This window comes from Polypterus senegalus, chromosome 14 (genome assembly GCF_016835505.1).
Source record: "Polypterus senegalus isolate Bchr_013 chromosome 14, ASM1683550v1, whole genome shotgun sequence".
In the NCBI taxonomy this organism is placed as follows: domain Eukaryota; kingdom Metazoa; phylum Chordata; class Cladistia; order Polypteriformes; family Polypteridae; genus Polypterus; species Polypterus senegalus.
Genome location: NC_053167.1, coordinates 88,517,041 through 88,538,556, shown reverse-complemented (window position 1 = coordinate 88,538,556; position 21,516 = coordinate 88,517,041). Strand labels below are relative to the sequence as shown.

Below are 21,516 nucleotides of genomic sequence, written 5' to 3'. Positions count from 1 at the left end.
GCAAAATGAGATAAAGATAAATTGCACAGAAATTAAAAGCAAATATTAAGCACTTACCAATGGGATTTAAAATAAAAATAAGTTAAAGAGAGATTCAGTATTTTCAGTGTAAAGAATTCATCAGATTTTACATTTGTTAAGATAAACAGTAGAATGTGACAAGACATTTTGTTTTTTTAATGTTTGCATTGCCACATGTTAATCTGCCTTGTCATTTTTTTCACACCTTTGTTGCCACATATGGTATTGAGCAGACAGAGTAAAAGTTTCCTAGTTTCATTGAATTGTATAATAATAATAAGAAGAATAAGAATAAGAAATTTTATTTATATGGCACCTTGCCCATGCTTAAGACACACACAAACACACTGAACTTGGCAACCTTCAAAAGACTTTTTCAGAACAGTTACTCATAAAACTTAGAATATATACTTTACAGTTTAAACACTTTCATAACAATTTACAGCAGATTAGCTTTGCATTTGGGGTTGAGCTTGGTTCTTTGCTAACTTTTGCAGTTGTACAGAGAGATATTTTGTCAAGTTTTTTTTTCATTATTATATCATGATTTCCTTATTGTTCATTTCTTAAAAATCAGTGATACAGAAGGCTAAACTACATACCATATGTGATTTTTGCCTTTGGTAAGTGGCCTTCCCACCTTCTCTATAATCTGAATCATTCCAGAGTCATTCACCTGTGGGGAAGTATGCTATAGCCATAAACCTAACAGAGTGCCGGCTATAAACCTAAAGACAGGTGCAAGAAGTCGACTTCCCGAGGTGTGGGACACCTCCCACCGTCACACGCACATGGACTACACCGTCCAGCTGCGCATTCTTTCCTCCGGGCCTGGTTCAAAGCTTGAGGAGCTTTAAAAATGTGAATTCTTTCCTTAACATGTATGAAGGATTACATTACTGCTCATAGGGAGAGTGTTTTGTTGTTAACTGAATGGAAGGCTAACCTGTAAACACAACAGACATAAAAAAGTCATCCATCAATCTAGCAATCCTGTCCTAGTGCTCTCAGAAAGCTTCACAGGGTATTAATAACTAGGTATTTGCTTTGAGCATTTTCTTTTTATTCTTTTTAATCACCTCTTATGTTTTAAATGCTATTTTTGTTATAATTAGATCAGTTGAGTTGATGTTAAGAATGACAGTTTTTAGGGAATTTGGTCCCTAAATGTTGTTTTGTTATTCATATAGATGTTTAATCGTAGAATATAAGAAGGTAAACCTTTGCTGGCTTTGTAAAGAAGTGTTTAGCACTCATGGCTTTCAGCTGTGAGTCTCTAGCTTGTTTTTTGTCTAATGTTCTGTCTTTGTCTCCATGTTTTCACGTGAGGTTTCTCTAAGCATTCATCTCAGATCCCAAAGATATGCTTGTCAGGCTGATTAATGATGAAAGTCACCCAGTATATGTAAGTTTAGAAGTAGAAGAAAATGGAGGGTGGAAGAAGAGAGAAACATTCAATATTAATATTCTTTAAAGTCCATCTATAAACTGTTATAAAGACGGAATTAAAACCCATGTCCTGATGCTGTTAAGCAGTGGCATTACCCACTGTGCCCCACTATTCTTTAATTTTTTTAATTGAAATAAAGCAGATTTGCAAGGAATGATAAATTGCAAATGAAGGTTGTTTTGCTGAGTTATTCTCTGTATTTTAAAATAAAAGTTTAGTTTCAGTTTCTCTCAACTGAAAGATAAGATTACGGTATGATTACTTCAGTCTGTGCTGTTAAAGACTTTTCTGCTGGCCTATGCAATTTTCATTTTTTATCATTTGACTTATCTTTTTGCTTTTTGGCCTACGACAAGAAAGAAAGAAAGAAAAAGGACAGAAAGAAAGAAAGAATGCATACTCAATGTGTGGGATTTGTTCTGAGGCGCTTGTTTACAGGAAGCCCTTTAAATTCCAACAGATGGGATGGACTCAAAGAAAGCCATTTTATTGCATTCTTCCATGACTAATAAAATCATTGAATCCTGTCTACCTACATTTATGTGTGGGAAAAAGAGGTGGTCGACACTTGTCTCAAAAGGACCTATTAAAAGCCTCTTTAGATTTGGTAGCTTTTAATCTGTGAGTTGCAGCCTGCAAAAATTTTCAGCCAAGGATGGCCTTATTGCTTTTATTCACTGAATTGCACTGGAATGTGCATGCTGTAAAGTGACTCCATGCGTGGTGACAGGCATAATTAAAATAACACTCCAGGTGATTTAGAACTTAAGATCATTTTGTGATTAATATTATCTGATATTCCAAATGAAACTGGGTGTACTAAATATAAACGCATCAAATTAATTTTCACTTCAATATTTTCACTATTGGAGAATGAAAAGTAATTAATAGGCAAAAGTATAATTACATTGATTATTAAATGAATATGTATCATTTTGTCATCATTAAAAAAATGTCTAAAACATATAGGCAGTCTACAGTATGTGAATGTATTTTTATGTAAAAACTGAATCTTTCTTGCTTCCACTTTAGCAAAATATAAATAGCATACAGTCATTTGCACCCTTATTCAGTTTTGTGGTTTGATGTGTCAGGATAAAACTAATAATCGTCTTGTCACCAAGTTTTATAATGATATAAATCTAACTTCAGGTGGCAAAGGACACAGAGCAGATTTTACTTTGTTATTAGTTTTAAAACAAAAGACTGACGTGAAGCAAGCTACGTGTGAAAAAAGTAAGTTCACCCTTGTTAAGAAGGTAATTAGAGCCGAGTGTGTCTCATCAGATGCACAAAGTCAACTCTTTTCTGTCTTGTTTGTCACCTGAGGTTAGTTTGGTGTAACATAACTGATTGGTGAAGACTAAATGATTTATTTTTATATCTTATTATGTAAACCCTACAGTGAAAGAGGGTTACTTACTTTTTCATAGTTATGTATTTTACGTATGTGTGGGTAGGTAGGTACACTTTACTCCCCTTACGGAAAGTTTTTTGCTACGATGTTGAAAACTACAAATGTGATGCTTTTTATGTCATGGAATATATAATATGTATTCAATTAACATTACAAGCTTATTATTTTTGTATGTTTGAGTTAATTCACACAGGATTTCCATCATTATTAGCTGCATTATTCATTCATTCCCTTTCGTAACCCATTTACAAAAGTATGGAGTTGGTGAAAGCAGGAGCCTATCCCAAAACCATCAGGCACCAGGCAAAAACCAAACTTAAATGTGTCATAAGCCCATCACACCATATGCTTTTGCACACACTTACACAGCCAAACAGGGCTAATTTAGCCCACACAAGTTTTTGCTATGGGGAAAGGTACAAGTGTACCCAAAAAAACAACAAATAAAACAAAACATGCAAGACTTGGGGACTGTACGATTGTAATCTATGATTGTAAATTATGAGTTATTGCATCTCGTCACTTGTGGCAATCAACGTGTTACCTGTCATAGTACACTTGATGAACAAACAGGCCCAAGCCTGCTGTTACTCGATTATGTTTACCTCTTTCGTAATTCACTTTGGATAAAAATGTCTGCCAGGCAAATAAACGTAAATGTAAATGTGGAGAATGTAAACAGAGTGACCCAGCCAGGATCTGAACCGTCATTAGTGGACTTCAGTGCACATTATGGATTACATATAAAAGTCGATATTGATTGCTTTAGCATTTTTTCTTAATGGATGTGCTTTAAGTTATGTGTATAATGGTGTACTTAAAGTATTGATTTGTCTATTTTTATGCATAGCTGTAATGGAAGAATTGAAAGCATACACAGCAATATCTTCACCCACTCTCTGCTTTCTGGTGCTATATAAAGGGGAATTTTTGACCTTAAGGTCTTGACATTGCCTGTTAATTAGGTGCAAAAATGTACATCGCTTGCATAGGTTTTCAGAAGACAAATTTGCCTTTTAAATGACAGTTATTAAACTGCACAAGTTATTGCAGAGGGCGTCAAAACACGTATGTTATGTGCAGCATTCCAACTTTGGACAAAAGAATAAGATGCTTAGTTCACCTGCCCTATTAAAACTTTAACTCTGCTGAAAACTGCAGGGTCTGCAGACAAACAGGTGTGGGGCTACAAATACTAAAATGTCTGAGCAGTTTAGAAGAATTGATTGTATGCCTCTGAAATATCAAAGGGAACATTTTGTCAGTTTTGACAGCCTAGTTCCTTTCATACTTCTTTTGCAATGAGTAATAAACCAGTGACAAGTCACTGGGTGATGCTTTACATGTTTGTAATGCGAGTAAACTTCATTCTTTTCATTTAATAAATGACAGAGTCTCTTCTGCCAAGTGTCTTTTTTTTCTCTATGTCAGTCAGTCAGTCATTGTCCAACCCGCTATATCCTAACACAGGGTCACGGGGGGTCTGCTGGAGCCAATCTCAGCCAGCACAGGGCGCAAGGCAGGAACAAATCCCGGGCAGGGCGCCAGCCCACTGCAGGTTTTTCTCTATGTGAGTTTATAAAATTGTAATTCAATTAATTCCTTCTGCAGCAAACATGTCAATGCTTAAAACCTGAGGTGGTCCTGATTAGCTGTGTGGAATACACCAATTAATGAGCCTCGTAAAATGACCTTGTGAATAAGCAGACGGACTTGGAGGATGATTAGACTGTTATAAGAGAGGAAACATGATATTTTTCTGCTTAAATTCTCCTAGAGTTTTAGTAACACATATGTTTTTATGAAATGTTTCTCACTTGTACTAAACATATTAATATAGTTTAGACAGTGTACATAAGGAGATTCAAGCAGCGTCTTTTCTGTGCAAGGCACTCGTCTATTCCAAGGAATGCACAAGTATACTCACACTGGGACATTTTAAAGTGATGAATTGACCTTCCATATGGCTGTCCTATGTCGTATTTTGTTAGCCCTGGGAGGAGAACGTTGGGGTCAAACAGGCTCTAATTTCCTGTTTCAATTGCCCTGTTGGTTTACACATGGGGCCAGGTCATTGCTAAAGACGTCTGTCATATTTATTTATTTTTTTAAAGCCAGGGAATAGGTATAATACACCAGTAGGAAAGAAAAATAACAGAAGAGTGGAATCATCTGGAATATAGCATACAATGCTTGATATTCTAGAGAGGATACGGGCCTGTCCAAAGATTCTTTCATTAAGTAATGTGTGCAGAGTAGATACCAGTTAGTTCTGGGGCCAAGAGGGAAGACTTAGATGTGCAAGCAGACCCACACAGAGCACAATACTTCTTCCTGGTGTCTGGCATTTATTTGAAGCAGGTGAGGCCCTGCCAAAATATATAATACATTTAAATGATTGCAATACATCAATTTGCATTTGTGATAGTGCATAGATATGACAGTTACATTTTGGAAAGCTCATTTAAAAAAATCCCTCATAATACACTGGCAAAGGTACGTTTTGTGCCCACAAACGTATATGTGTGACAGTAAAAGTGAAACATTGGCTTATATGTCTGAGGTTATTTTGCATATTCAGTGTTGACTTTGACTAAAAACAGAAAAAGACGATAACTTGAAATATGAGGAAACACTGTAAAAGGGATTGTCGAATATAAGCCAGGCTTTTTAAAGCTGGCTATAGGGACACAAAATTCATAAAGTTAGATAAACAGACATATAAAGAAGAAGTACACATGTAAAATGTTGATCCTGGTAGGCTGCAGTGGCTGTTGGCTTTAGCTCCAACAATTTGATATCAATTCTGTTACAGGAGTTTCCTATTTAGTCATTAGGCTTGCAGGAGCTCTCAGTAATCTGAAAAGTTAATAACAGTGTAACTTTTACTTTTCTTACACATTCAGAAAATATTGCTATGGCTATTACTGTCGAAGACTCCGTTTCTTCGTTTTTGTGTTACTGTTAGATATACTTTCTGAAATTCATGTTCACTTTTTTTTGTCACAGCTGCCTGTAGTTCCAGTAGGTGTAACTTTTACATGTGTGGATTTTTCTTCAGGTAATCCAGTTTTCTCCAATATCCTAATGATATGTACAGGGGCTCATTCCTGCCACTCAAAAAAATAAAATGAATTGCATTGTGTTGTAAAAGTATTCCATATATGCACGTTGGAATAACTGGAGACAATCAGGCTGTTTGTGAATAACAGTACCCTATCATGGACTGGCGCCTCAACTGGAATAGTTCCTTTTGACCAGTTCCACCATGACAGGCTCCATCACCACATAATTATGTAGCTTTGGGAAATGGACGGATTGTTAATTTCTTTAATCTTAATAGCGAGACACGAATATTAATGTAGTCAACAGCTAGTGGAATTCCTACAATTTTAACATTTTGATTATCATTAAATTACTCTTTTAATCCAATATTAAGGAAAAACAATATTTTGTTAATTTTCCAAAAAATAAAATTTCCGCTAATAGGAATTTTTGACAGTTTTTGTAATGGTAACAGAATGTGTAAATGAATGACATTTTCTACTAACACCAAGAAATGAGAGCAAAAGCAGCAGCTACTGCAGTCGTCCATGACCAGGTCTGGCCGCCTCTGCATTATTGAAGTCACACATAAATTATCAGAAGGTATATTGTGTTATGGGGTGGTTGGCACCCAAAGGTTGGACAACTAAATTGCTGTTAGTACTGTTGTTCTACATAAAACTGGACAAATGAAAGTGGGTGTAAATGTACGCATATGTTCCCATCTGTAAGTAAAGGGGAAGAAGAACAACATTTATTTCTATAGCACATTTTCATAAATAGAATGCAACTCAAAATGCTTTACAAAAAGAGAGAGAGATAAATCTAGCAAGCTCTGTTTGTCATATTTTTCATTTCTACATGTTATTTTTGCTCCAGTAGATAATAACAATGATTATTCAGGTCCTACAGCGTAGCATCTCAGTGACAATAGAACTTTAAAAATGTTCTCAATGTCTACTTATGACTGAGCTAATGAAACACATTAAGGTAGGAAACATTCCATCCTTGTCTTTGCAGTTGGCTGACACTACTTATTGTATGCAGCTGTACAGTAGTTCTAAAGAGTACGATACAACTAAAATAAATACTGATAAAATCCATGAAATCAATAAATTGACATTCTGAACACTTTCAACCATAAAACTTACAGGACAGAGTGGATAGGGACTGTGCATGTTTGTGCAACGATGTCTGTCTTAGCTGTAAGATCAGTCAGTTGTTTTTTGCACATTAATAAAAAAAATAAACTACTTACAATTTATTAATAATTATTATTCTCTTCTATTTCTGTAAATATGTGATAAGTAAGGGAAATGGTTAAGAAGGAATATCAACCCCTGTAACATTTGTTGACTTTCTGCATATTAAGTTATTTGAAGTGAATGAAATACAATTTTTTTGATGTTTCCTCCAATACGCAGTATTGAAGCTTAAGAAAGACACAATTAAGAAGCTATAGCTTCCAGGTACAAATAAAGTTTATGTATTAATTGTAAACCAATACTGTTGGAAAAATTCACACCCTTGGCATTTTTGGTGAATTCACGTTTTTTTTTTTTTGCTTTCTTTTTTGGATAATTTATTATGCGTACAATCTGTTCTTTTCTTTTGCCCTGTGGGGCCAGCTTAGGTTCCTGAAACTCAAATGAAAATTTATTATCAAAACTTGGCCTATTTTACCAGGAAGCAATATATTCAGACAGTCATGGTGTGCATGTACAGTACTCTGATCAAGTATTTGTTTTAAGGTTTGTCTACTATGGAGTCACTGAGCATATCACTTTAACTTGAATAGGCAGTAAATGTATACTACTGAATGTGATTTAGGAAAAAAACAATTCTGCTTAACTGCAAGATAACTATTTGCATATAAAGTTATTTCAGATGGCTGAGGTCATCCTAATGAAAAATCATTGATGTGATATTTTAAACTGAGCAGAGTAATTGTCAGCTTCAAACAACAGAAACAGAAATGACACCACAAAGACGTTTCACTCATGTCGTTCTGGTAATGATGATACATTACTAATGCTACATGTTTTTTTTTTTGTGTGTTTTTCAGAAGATTAAAAATGAATAAGTAATGTCTATCCTATCCTCAGAATAATCAGGAAAACAAAGTAATTCCTAATCCCACCCAACAACCTCTGCTGAAAGAAAAGGTCTCAGATAAGGAAAAATAGGCAGCTCTGAAGAGACTTTGTAGCCAGTTTAGTTTTAATTCAGAAATGTTCTTATACTAACAACATTTTATAGTTTATGTAAACTCATAATTTCAGAAATATACAAAGAAGCAACCTGCTTCTATTTTAAGATATTTTCAATCATTTCTTCAAACAGTGGACAGCTGCCTCTATTGTTTCTGGTCTCTAAACGTTCTTGTTCTTACATCACTGGTACTCACTTAAATTAGCAAAGCTGCTTAATCCACCTCAGTGCCACCGGAGGCCATAGCCTGCTGTAGCGCTCTTGGTGCAAGGCAGGAAACAGCCCTGGTGAGCATGCCGGTCTATGTAGAGTCACCAGTTAACTTAATTCTCATCTCTTTGAAAATGTGCATGGAACATATGAGTGCCTGGAGAAAAAAAATCGAATAATTAATTCACATTGTGCCCACAGAAATACAATATTTGGCTACTGCATCTTATATACTATACTGCATGTGCCATAATATATTCAGCATCAGAAAGTTCCTGAGAAAGCAGTTGGGATTTGATAAAAGTAAATTGCCAAAAATAGTTAGCAGATATTCAGTTCCAGATGATCAATTATGGGCAAGGTGATAAAAAATTTACATTTGATTGGAAGACTATCACATTATAGGTGAGTAGAGAAGGTATCTGTGTCATACTGCAAAATTACCACACCTAGAAAAATTAAAGAAGAATTACTGTAAAGTGACTCCATTAAAAGGCACGGAAAATACCACCAAGCACCAGGAAATTTTTGTGTGGCTTGTAAAAGCCCCTTTGTGCTAAAGAGGCATTACAAAATGTCTGTGAAGGATGTTGATTTTTAAGAAACACAGGCCAGTGATAATCTGCTCAGTGCTTTTCATGGTGGGGGGGCAGTGATCAGCGTTTGTACAGGCAACTGTGTGAGATTACTGGCCAACAATAGCTGCTGTCTGTGTGCAGTTTGCGGTTTCTCCTTGTGTGGATTTCTTCTCGGTCTGCCTTGTTGCTCACTCGTCATAACGTGGCAGTTCATTCAGCATGTCATTATTGAGTCCATGTATTTTAGTGTTTGACTTTTATATTTGACATGTGTAAATGAAGATATGTGTATGTGCGTGTGTGTGTGTGTGTGTGTGTGTATGCAGACATACATATGCTTCCCACAATTAATTCCTACCTTTGATATGCTCCATCATTAGAATGAAAATAGTTGTGTCTTAAAATAAACAGAAAGAAGAACAGACATATATTTAAACATTTAAGTAAAGGTGAACACCTAATGTCAAAGGCTTATGCTGTAAAAAATATGTACTGTATTTGTAATGTATAAATATTAAAGATAATTTTAAATTAAACATGTAAGGTATATATGCATTAACATATACAGTATACCCATACATAGAGTACAGAGCAAGTATGGGGAAATGTTGAATAGTATAATTAACATATTAGTGAGGATACATTTAAATACAGGATATATTCAGATTTTACAAATCCCAGGCCACCACATTGCCATTCTTCTTCCTGATCACTTGTCCTCTGATGGTTTCATAGTTTCCACAGAAAAACACGTTATGAAGGCCCTATATGCAGTACAAAGAGAAAGTTGGTTTTATTGCAAAATGCTTTGCAATTGTAAGAGAACACACTGATGACAATGAATTAAATGAATTATTCTGGCTTTCCATAAGCTCAATATGCAAACTTTGATTGAAATCTTGTGTACCTCCTTACTATCTCAGATGGTGGTTTATCTCACACATAACATTGTGTCTATTACGGTTATAAATGCGTCCAGTGATTAAAAATAGCTACAGGAAATCATAGACAAAAGAATCAGTAGGAAATGGGAGCTGTTTAAATAGTTTAAAAATATATAATTTGAGATATATTGGTCTTGTGCAGAGACAATGTCTGCCCTGCACCTGCCTTGACCCTGTACTGGATATAATGGATTAAGAGACTGGCTGGCTGCGTTTGGGTAATTACCTTTTAAAATGCCAGTTGAGCCCTGCTTCCTGCAATGTCGAAAAAAACACTGTCTCATGCTGTTTATGCAGAACTTCCCCAGACATCACATTTTTCGTGCCCACTTCCATGCACATCCACATCTTTGCCATTTCAGTCTACAGATGTATTTCTGACCTTGAAAGCATGGTTGGTTAATTGACATGTATCTGGTGTGAGTGAAGTTTTGTATGTTTGGGTATCATTGGACCCTGTGCTGGACCCGTTATGCTCACTGAGATGCTGCAGTGGAATAACAGATGACGCTGGCTTGGAAAACAGATAAATGGAATGATTGTGAAATGAAAATTGCATACACTGATCAATGGATCCACAAGTCTCCACTGTCTCAGTAGTGCAGCAATGGCGTGCATTCCACTCATTTACCTTTTTTGTTGGTTTTTTTTTTTTCTTTTTTTATTTTGCTGTACTTCCTTATTAACATTTAGAATGTTCTTTAAGTATCAGTTTGCCTTTGCACATACTGTGCATGAGTTAAATGTTTTCAATTGATATTTACATAGCAACATTCAAGTTTGTGCTTATTTATTTCTACCAATGTAATCCTATTAGTTACAGTTGCATGTTTTATAAAGGACGTTTTAAATGCATCCTTTTAATTTCATCCAGTCTCAGGCTTTGCCCTACACTGGGCCCCTATGACTTTAGACTGAAACTTCCCTTAAAAGTTGTTTTTCTAAAGACTTTGCTTTGTGAATCTGATGTGAGTTTTTCAGTTAGCTGGCACACTTCTCCTAAAATTTCTGGAAAGACCTGAAGAGGGAAGGGTTTTGTATCTCTCGCATCTTACTTTACTTAACAAAAGTCATATTTCTCTAGGGATCCCAAAGAGCTCTCTCTTTTGAAAACAAATCATTTAAATGATATATTTTTACTATACTATTCAGCTGTAAAATATGGCAAATAAAATTGATCAGTATAATTAATTTATGATTTCAGTGGGCCTTGAAGACATAAGCATAAATAAGGCTTTCTTTCTAATTGGTACAGACAACCTTGTTTACTCAAACGCAGTCATGAATAATTAAAAACAAATGGTGTGCAGAATAAGCAGTCTGTCTGGAACTGTTAGGAAGTCAGTCCTTCAAATCAGGTTGTTTGGGCAAAAAATGTAAATAGATTTTTACTTCTGAAAAAGCTTAGTTGTGCTGTAAGGTACGCAGATATATTTAAAATTAGTACAAGTTTAGATTAGTTTCAATATTTTTCTTCTTTTCATGCCCTGAAACATATGTAAAATATCAGTTTTTCCATGTAACATCGAATAAACCTTGTTAATATTCGCTTTGTGTGAGAGCCATGTTCACACTTATTAAAAGTGATCTTAACATTGAGTAGTTAACTTAAACATAGCATTGCTCTACACCTTCACCGCTGTCAAGTCTTCTGTTTTTCTCATCTTCTCACGTAGTAAGCTTTAGCTACTGTGCAAGACAGAAACATTAAAAGCTCCATTTAGTTTTGCAGCCGTTTTCACTTATTTCCATCAAGTAAATGCATAAAATAGATTGTCCCAAGTGACTCTGACCAGAGCTTCAAAAATTTCCATTTCCCTTGCCCCAAATTGTCATTTCACAGTAATTACACTTGTACAGTATGGTCACAGTACTGTAGTTATTTTAGAAACTATGGAAAATATTTTCTGGAAACGTGAAACAGATTTTATTCATTTCATTTATAATTTTATTACTTCAGGTCAGTGCAAAAAATAAAAGGACATGGAATACTGAGATTTAGTGGATGCTAGCCATCATTTTTATCTAATATCACTTTTCCTATTACTTTGTCTTTCAGTTGTGAACTTATTTTCATTACCATTCTCTTTCCCTCTGGCTGCTCTCTTTATGCTCTCATTTCTGACACATGGACAGATAAACTCAGACCATTCCCAAAGTCAGGAGATAAGACCTGCATGCCCATGATGCACCTACACATATGTATTATTTTTGAGGAGCTAACTAATATCCATATGGAAATGACTACAAGTTAGTTTTTGATGAAATTAGATAGATAGATAGATAGATAGATAGATAGATAGATAGATAGATAGATACTTTATTAATCCCAAGGGCAAATTCACATAAAAATATATAAATATATATAAATAAATAAATTAGTGACTGACAGGCCTCATCGTCAGCTGCTGGCCTTTTGAAAGTCAAACAGATTGTTAATTTACTTTGCACTATTACTGTATTTTTATTTACTCCACTATCCTTCTTGCATGTTCCAGCAATTATACTGTTTTTACTGGAAATGGAGGGTATTGTGTCTGACAGTCTGGATACATAGCTAATTAGACATATTAAGTTTTTAATTATTTAGAATATGAAATGTGAGATATGCAAGGATTCTAAGGTTACTTGATAAAAATAACACTGAAGCCACTTACAGTTAACAAGAGCTTGTCGTCTTCCATCAGTGATAATAAAGCCCTATTGCTGTGCATATTTATACATGATGAACCACTTTGCAACAGTCCAGTGGCTCGGACAGTGTGACAGGGGAGAGGAGTCTTGTAGCAGAGCCTCTTTAGTCACTTTACTTTATTGAGCTTCCCCAGGCATGGCCCCCATTGCATACTGTATATGTTAAAATGGGGTAGGTAGGGGTATTATGTTAAAATTAAATACATTGTAGTTTAAAGGCCCTTAAGACAGCCAAGGAATAACACTTGGACACTTGAGATCAAGCCTGTTTGTACAAAGTAGATGAAAAGGATGGACAAGCTCGCTGGACTGAGTGGCCTGTTCCCATCACAGTTTTTCTATTATACCAGTAGTAGTAATAGTAGTAGTAGCAGTTCTAGTATCGTTATATGTGCAGAGAACAGTGAAATCTTTTCTTGTATATTCAATCAACATGCAATACTTCATAACTAGAAAAAGTCCAGAAAAGAAAGACTAGGCTGATTTCTAGGCTTCAGAGGATGAATTATGAAGAAAGATTATAAGAGATGAACCTTTACAGTTTAAGCAAAAGAGGAAACATAATTGAAGTGTTTAAAGTTATAAAGGGAATTAGTCCAGCTCATCAAGAACACTGGGACAAAGCTGGACACTTGTTAAAGGTACATTTTGCACAAACATTAAGAATGGTTTCTTTATACAGAGAAAAGCAGACACTTAGAATAAACTACCAAGCAGTGTGGTAGACAGAAGGACTTTACGGACTTTCATAACTAGACTTGATGTTATTTTAGAAGAACCAAGTGGATAGGACTGTGAAGCTTTATTGGACTGAATGGTTTCTTCTCGTCTAGAGTGTTCTAACTTTTAATACACTAATGCCATACCTGATGCTCATCAACTCAGTTTTAATTTTGGCCTAAAACAGGGAATGGAACAGTGGTTAGTATTGGTACTTCAAAAGTCCAATGGTACTTCGTTAAAATCACAAATTCTCAAAGTGTATTTATGGATTTTACTCCTATGTTCCCAAAGACTGCAGGTTACGTCAACTGAAAATTCCAAGTTGGCCTTTTGTGAGTGTGGGTGGGCCCTGTCATGAACCAGCGCCCTCTCCACAGTAGATTCCTGCTTTATGTCTGAGAATGCCAGAATAGTCACTGGCCTCCTATGATCAGTTGTTGGATTTAGTGGAATAAAAAAAGGAAATCCAGGCAGTCTGGTAAAATATTCATTTTTTCTTTTATTGCCCAAATTACACTTCTTAAAGAAACATCTGTCACATTTACATGTGTTTGTTTTAGTGATTTTTTTTATTCAAAATGGCTTGAAAGTTAAACTATTCCATCTCTGTACCGTTTGATCACTGGTAGCTTAACTGACTGTCTCAGGGTCAAACAGGGAGATTGCTTTTGGGATTGACAAATCTAGGTTGTGTTTTATAGATTGACGTTTTAGCCTCTTGGCAGGAACTGTCTGTTTCTACTTTTACTCTGTATGGACCAGTATGTATGTATTTATGTATGTATGCATGCATTTTCATTTTGGTGTGGACACTGATTGGAAGATTTGGTTGATGAGACCACATCGATTCGCTAAAGGGAAGAAAAATTCCTGGTATCTTGACCTAAAGAGATTATCTTCCTCCACTGGGCATGATATAGCACACAAAGAAAATCTGTTTTTAAAAATGTCTGCCATATCAGGTTCCACTTTGCCACCTCTGTGGTAAATTGCAATGGCTTAGATCCCTGTAGGTGGAGACATCTTCAAAGACTTCCTGTCCGGAGCCAAACGGTCATCATCTTCACGCCACTGTTTTTTGTGTGGTTATCCAATTTGTTAAGTTCACAGATGAGCACGCTATAAGTGTTTTAATCACACAGAAATGAAAATCAACAAACTGCAAATTTATAAGAGCTCTGTTGAGTGCAGTGCACGTTAATTCTTAATTCATTCTACTTGTATTCTTTAGTTTTGTTATCCACTGTGCCACCTTTATAGCCAATTTGATAACATACACTTAGTGCAACAATCAGAAACCTTCAGGAATTTACTGTTTTCAAACTTGGAGCCTTTTTGTTTTTTGTCAATTTAGTGATATACTACAGATATCAGTACATGTCATGAAATAGGTTCTTTCAATGTACATTTGAAGCAGTAATCATTCAATACTAGACTACTCAAAATGTTTCTCTGTTTTAAGATAGATATTTCCAAAAAATCATCAAAACTTTTTAAACAAGAGGTTTTGAAATTTTAGAAATGTATGTAGTGTGTTCTATTCATGTTAACGTAATGAAAATTGAGCTTTCCTCACAAACTTCCATGAAGAATAAGCATACGATATTACGATGAAAACGGTCTGCTGGAAGTCAATGTGTTTTATTCAGAAAAACGCACGTGACAGTGACAAAAGGTTCAAACGCATCTAAGAAGCAGCAAGTACATGCTTTATAAATTTACTTGGGGGAAAATTTGTGGTTTCAGTGTCGAATACCTTAAGATGGTGGTCAGCATTTCAGTACAAATTAGTCTTTTTTTTATTTGTTTTAATAATTTTACAATTATGTTACTCAGTTTTAAATAAACAGAGAGAATTATGTTTTCAGAGGCAGCATAGGGGTGTAGTTTTTACTGCTACTGAATTAAGGATGGGTGTATAACTTTTTCCTAGGTTTATATTTTAATAATTAACTTCTGGTGACACTTTAAATAGACTGTGGGATGGAAGAGGCTTCTGGGGCCGAACCAGAAATGATGTCAATGTTCTTCTGATTCATCCTCTGATCTGTGGGGTAAAAGAACCAAGGCTTTTAGCAACTACACTTCTCCAGATGCAGGTGTCAGTCTGCTTAGCTCAGTAGCGATAGCATATAAAGATTGTATGTTATTCCCGTTTCTCTGTGAACTTTCTCCTGGTACTTCAATTACCCTCATCATCCCAAAACCATATGTTACATTGAACAGAAATGATGTCCTTTAGTAATGGCATAATTAACTGCAGATACCAACACTGAGGAGAGATCTAGTCTGTTGTAAGGCAAGCTTTAAACTACATTTAATGTATTGACCCATCTTTTTCTTTTCTCCTTGAAATTATACTGTTTTGACTTTAGTGCGCTGTGGGATATTTAAAAATAAAATGATTTTGCTAATTTTTTAATTAGCCCTCTTAATATCTGCCATCTTTTACCATTAAACTGCTTGGAAGTGGAATAGGCTAGGCTTATAGCAAATGAGAAGGATTCATGGATGGATGTTACCAGTCAATTAAAGAAAATTCAGTAGATTTTTACTGTTTTTTCTTAAGAAACCACAGCTATCACTCTTGCACCTCTCTGATGTCATCCACTTGATAGTAAGTGAGCATTAAGTCTATACATTTCCATATTAAGCTAAAGAGGACCAAGTGTGTGTCCATTTATTTTAAAGCAAATAGTGTGATCATTTTTAGTAATAAATCTTAGTACCACTCAGGACTCTTTTCTTAATAAATGCATTTAAATTGCCTGCCTGAGCAGATTAATGTTTGCATGCCAAATATCCCACCCAGAGCCTCAATGTCTGGCCGACAGAATTGTCTGTTGTCTGTTTGTTGTTTCTTTGCCAATCCTGACTTTGGACACACGGTTGCGTGCAGAGTTCATTTCTCACCTACCTGCCAGCTGCGTCCTGTCTTCTTATTTCCTGAACCTTTTCTTTATCTAGTGCAGTTAACTCTTCTACTTTGTGTGGATGAAAGGAAGGGCATCAAACACTTTTTGTTTTAATTTTACATTTGTTCTTGTGGTTTAATATGGAATGCCACAGGTCAATCCAGCTAAAAGTAGGAGGCTTCTAGTATTAACCGGTGTTTCCCTTCCCATTGCAATATGCGTGAGTCTGTGTGCTTAGGAAGGCACAGGCAAAGGCGTTGGTCAATGTTGCATAAATAACAGGTGCATAATTAACCTGCAGCTCTTTTTTATTTTGCAGGAGCTGTTTGTTCTACTTGGGAAGAAATGCTTAAAGACAAGTGTCTACTAGCAGTGAGTATTCAATGATTATGGTTTTATCTTGAGTATTTCCATTCATTATCCAGAGAATTACCGAGCATGAAAAACTATGCAATGATACAGATGCTATTCTCTTTAAAATATTTAATATGTATTTATTTCTGTTTAACTTATGCGAAAATTGCTCCCATTGTACTTGCTACCTTGTGCAAGAAAAATGAATTCAGTCCTGGATAGTTGTATATTCAAGTAGCTTCCTGTGGTCAATTCTTTATTGGAATTTCTAGCAATAAACCTTTACATTCCTTTCTGCGTTTTTGTGCATGTTTATTGATCAATTTGTCAATATGTCTTTCTAACTAAACCAAATGCAACTTCAAGTGCCATGAATAGTAATTATGCAACATATTGGGTTTGTTGCATCTGAAAAATGTGAAAATTGCATCATCACAGCAGACATGTTTTAAAACCTTTTTTTCTTTTGTGCCAGTTTCTTTAAAGGACATAGAATGCTTCTATACACTCTAACACTTCCAAACTAATTCATTTTGTTAGAGACACTTTTGAGGTAATATTTTTTCTACTGGCTTTTTGAATTTTTCATAACTTGTAAATACTTTTCCTGTCGTCTCGGGTCTCCACAAAATATACACAACATAAATGACCATTTCTCATTTAACAGTGCTGAAATATGACTATACAGGTAAAAACTCTCATAGATTAAAAAGATTCCATGTGTATTATTTCCAGCCAAATCGTCTCCTTTCCCAAAGTGGCTCCTTTAACTACTAAATGTATTTTATTTTAACAAAGATCACATGAAATGTGCATTTTAACAAAGATCACATCATAAACAATAGCATTTTCATTAATTGCTGTTCGAGCATGGTAATGGCACAAAAATACATACATTATCAGCTATATTGTAAGAAACCTCTTACTAAGTCAAATGTGTGTTGAATATAATGCCTTGTACTTGATGTACTTGATGGACTTGTGTTCTGTCCAGGGTTGGCACCTGCCTTCTGCCCAGCACTGCTAAGATAAGCTTGTTCTGCTCCCTGAGACTCATAAATAAATTAAGAGCTTGGGTAATGTTTTATATACTGAATAACATTCACTTAATTTATTTGGGGGGCTTATATGTACAGTAAACATTATTCTCCTCTACACGAAATTGCAAAGAATATTATTAAACAATTTAAAAAGCCATTAAAAAGACTGTCCTTTGGCAGGATACATTCTGGATCTCTGCAGCCTTGATTAAGGAAAATGCTGTTAAGAAAATGAGTAAAAGGCATCAGACAGCATATATCAATCAGAGGAACTAATAAGGACATTTCAGTGAAGCAATACAGGATAGTAGATCTCAAAAGGACAGATTTTGATCTTTTTTTATTTTATAGCAAGAAATTTGCAGGCTAGGCACTCGATGGATGTTATCCAGTTGTAACTGTGAAGGTTATTACTATTTTTTTTAACCCTAATACCCTGTTTCAGCCCCTGGTGTAAATTTATAACAAAAATTGAGAAAGAAAAAAAACACTTCTTCAGGGGGTGCTCATTTACTTGTGATTTTGTCAACCAATATGCACTAGGTGATCATCAAGAGCAAATTCTTCCTCAAAAAAAAAAAAAAAAAGAAAGTAGACCACTGTATAAAGAGCATGGAATGTGTATGTTTTTTATTACCACTGTTCCTATGTAGTGAAGAATTTTTGTAATTGGCTGTTCAATGAAGAGCTTTCACAATATTCTGAAACTTCATACACAGTAAGTTATCTTTTGCTTATAAATAAACCGTAAAGAGTAAACATACCACAGACTAAAGTCACTTCAGGACAAATAATTTAGCCGTCAGCCCCATGGACCCAGGGAAGTACAACAAAGGGGCGATTCAATGTGAATTTGAATTTATTAATTCATTTTTAATTAAATCTATATTCAACTTTCCACTTACGGTTTTAGCCTAGAATTACCATTTGCTGCAAAATAAAAGTGAGCTATTCTGCAGCATTTAATAACTCCCTAATATTTGTTTGTTTGTTGTTTTTAATTTTCCTTTGCTGAAGACTTAAGTCACGTTTAATCATTTTGTAAAGCATGAATGAAACAGTGTCTAAATTAGAGCCATCACTTTCTAGTGGATTTCTGGTCATTTTAAAGAGAAAACCAAGACAACTAATGGAGCCGAAATGTGTCACAAGCCAATTCTTATTGCAGCTGTATGATTAGGAAATTAGTGCTTATTATTTGAGGTTGCAGATTATTGCAGTCTATCGGAAAGGGCAAAGCAAGTAGTCGTAGAAAAATTGACATCAACAGGGGAAGGAAATCATTTTTAAGAAGATTGTTATTTCAGATTATTATGGAAATAGCTCAATGGTTTTAAGGTGCAGTGTAACATATATGTGTGTGTGTGTCAGATATTATTATTCTGTTATTTTTCATTTTTTAATTTTTGTTTCTGCTTCAAAAATACTAAAAACCTTTTTCCATTTTTTCCCTTTATTTGGATGGATATTCTTCAGTTATTTAAAAGTGCAATAAGTATTTATTGTCTATAATAAATTTGACTTATTGGTCTGATTTTTTTGTATATTATTGCATTGTATAATAGTATTTGAAAAACATTTAGCTAGAGACCTGATAATGTTTATCAGAGGATGGCAGCCATACTTGGTATACAAAACGAAAACCTTAATATTAAGTTGCCGTGATTAGACAGAGTCTTCAGCAAAGTGACGCTGGGAGCAGATGACACACAAATCTAAAAGGAGCGCTGAAGTCAGCTGTGACTAATCAGGCTTCCTTGGTAGCAAGCAAACTTTTCTTTTACAGGAAACACAAGGACTAAGAAGAGGGCTGATTCATTACAAAACCAAATTACCACAGTCATGGTACAAGCCGAATGCCCTGCAAAATGATTGTACTAATTTTTTTTTTTTTTTTTTACCTTGTAGCACTATGGTAGAAACAACACTGGGTTTAATTTTACAGCTAATTCTTTTATTGACTGAAACATTTGCTGTGGATGGAAGGATTCCTGGCAGAGTGATTTGTTTTTATGCAAAAAAATCACATTGCCAGGGATTTCCAACCAGCTGCAAGCTCTGTTCATCAAAGTAATTTCTACAAATTGATATATACATATCAACATATGTGTCTGTTACTATTTTCTATACCCTTATTTAGTAAAGGTACATGAACTGCATTAGAACCTTAGCACACTTATACAGATTCCTTGTTAATGATGCATATTCAGTTAAGTGGTTATACAAAACAAAATATCAGAGGACTTTATATACCCCACTTACTTTTACAGTATAAATGTTGTGAAAAAACCTGATGAGCGACACCTCACTTTAACCAAATGGGGTGAGCACAACAAGTCTTCATTAAGAAATTTTAATCAAACAGGTAAGAAGAATGCATACGGTGTTGTGGAGAATACTCTGGGCCTTCTAAGCATTCACTGAACACCTAAGACCATAGAAAACATCAAGAATTGATTATTTGACATCTGCCCAATTGCAACAAAATTTTACTTTTTATTCCTTAAATAAATATACAGAGTATAATGCTATATTATTTTTATTTTTTTGTATTCGTTTAATTTTAAGGGAGTGATACCAAAGGTGTAATCAGGATTTCTTTCACTACTCTATAAACAGAACGATATGGTTACTGTGGGTTCTCCTACCTCAGTCCTCTAGCTTCTAGTCTGAATATGTCTGACATCAACAGGCATCCAAATATTTTGATGTGAAAACTGGACTGGTACCTCTTTTATAGTTCTGCAACTAACATCACTGCATTACACGCAAGAGCAAGAAACTCAGACCTTTTGCCATAGCTACTTGTGCACAGTGCTAAGATTACAAGTAGTTTTGTATGAGGGGAACATCATGTTGTTTTTCAAAGCTTTTAAAGAAAAACAGCTCTTTGCTAGAAAATGAACTTATCTTAAAATCTAAAATAAGGGAAATATTAATGATGCAGAATTGCCAATTATAAGATGGAACTTTGTCATTTAGTGAATTTGATTCAGAACTCTTTCTCTAATTCAGGATGTTGTTCTTCTCTTTCTTAGTACTCAGTGTGACCTGAGAGTCCCTTGTGCTAGGCTCTTCTTTTCTGGTGTTAGGGTCAAATGACTGGAAAAGGAACTCCACAATCTGGTAATGTCTTCTTGAGTAATACAACCTACCAGACATTCTTGTGGCTCCACTAGGCTTGGTTTCCTTTGAATGCTTCTGGTTTTCACCTATAAAGATAGTGAACAGCATTCCCTCACTCTTTCCCTTTGGAATTTCTCTGTGTTCCTGGCATTTTCCTTCTAAGGTAGTGGGGAGAACTCTGTCAATATAGTTAGATATCTAAATTTGCTTTAATGGATCAGTTTGAATTTACAGGCAAGAACTATGATGGCCACCATCATACTATGATAGTATCTTGGTTTTGTTGCTTTACTGTTGTCATGACACTGCTTTCATTATTGTTCATATTTTTATACCAGAACTGCATTCCTGTCAGACCAGTTTCATTCTGAAACTCATATTGGTTTGGGTCCCCACTTACAAAAAAACGTCTTTCATTATTTAAAAATCCCTACCTTCTCCCCCCATTTCACCTCAGTTTTCTGCTCTATTATCATTAGCAAAACCAAAACTTTGTATTTCTTTCCTCCTTTCTTTGTAATTCTCGTATGCATTTTATGGGGGCGTTCTATCTATCTATCTATCTATCTATCTATCTATCTATCTATCTATCTATCTATCTATCTATCTATCTATCTATTCAACTTGCCTCTCATCATCCCCTCCCATTACTTTTACAAATGCCTTTCAAAATCCGGCCTGTTGAATACACACAAAATAAAAAACAAATTGACATTTCAAAAGCTATTGGATGCAATGTGATCCTGCTGCACAGCCTCTCTCATTTTACATTATCACTTTAAAAACTC

General features: G+C 35.1%; 1 long non-coding RNA gene across 3 annotated transcripts in view; it reads left to right on the top strand.

Annotated features, from left to right (window-relative positions):
- Positions 1-21,516, top strand: part of LOC120515168 — a 58,953-nt gene that overhangs the window by 30,153 nt on the left and 7,284 nt on the right. For all 3 annotated transcript variants that reach the window (XR_005630610.1, XR_005630609.1, XR_005630608.1), the window contains one exon: positions 16,528-16,580. This is a non-coding gene — a long non-coding RNA (uncharacterized LOC120515168). The remainder of the gene's footprint in view (positions 1-16,527; positions 16,581-21,516) is intronic.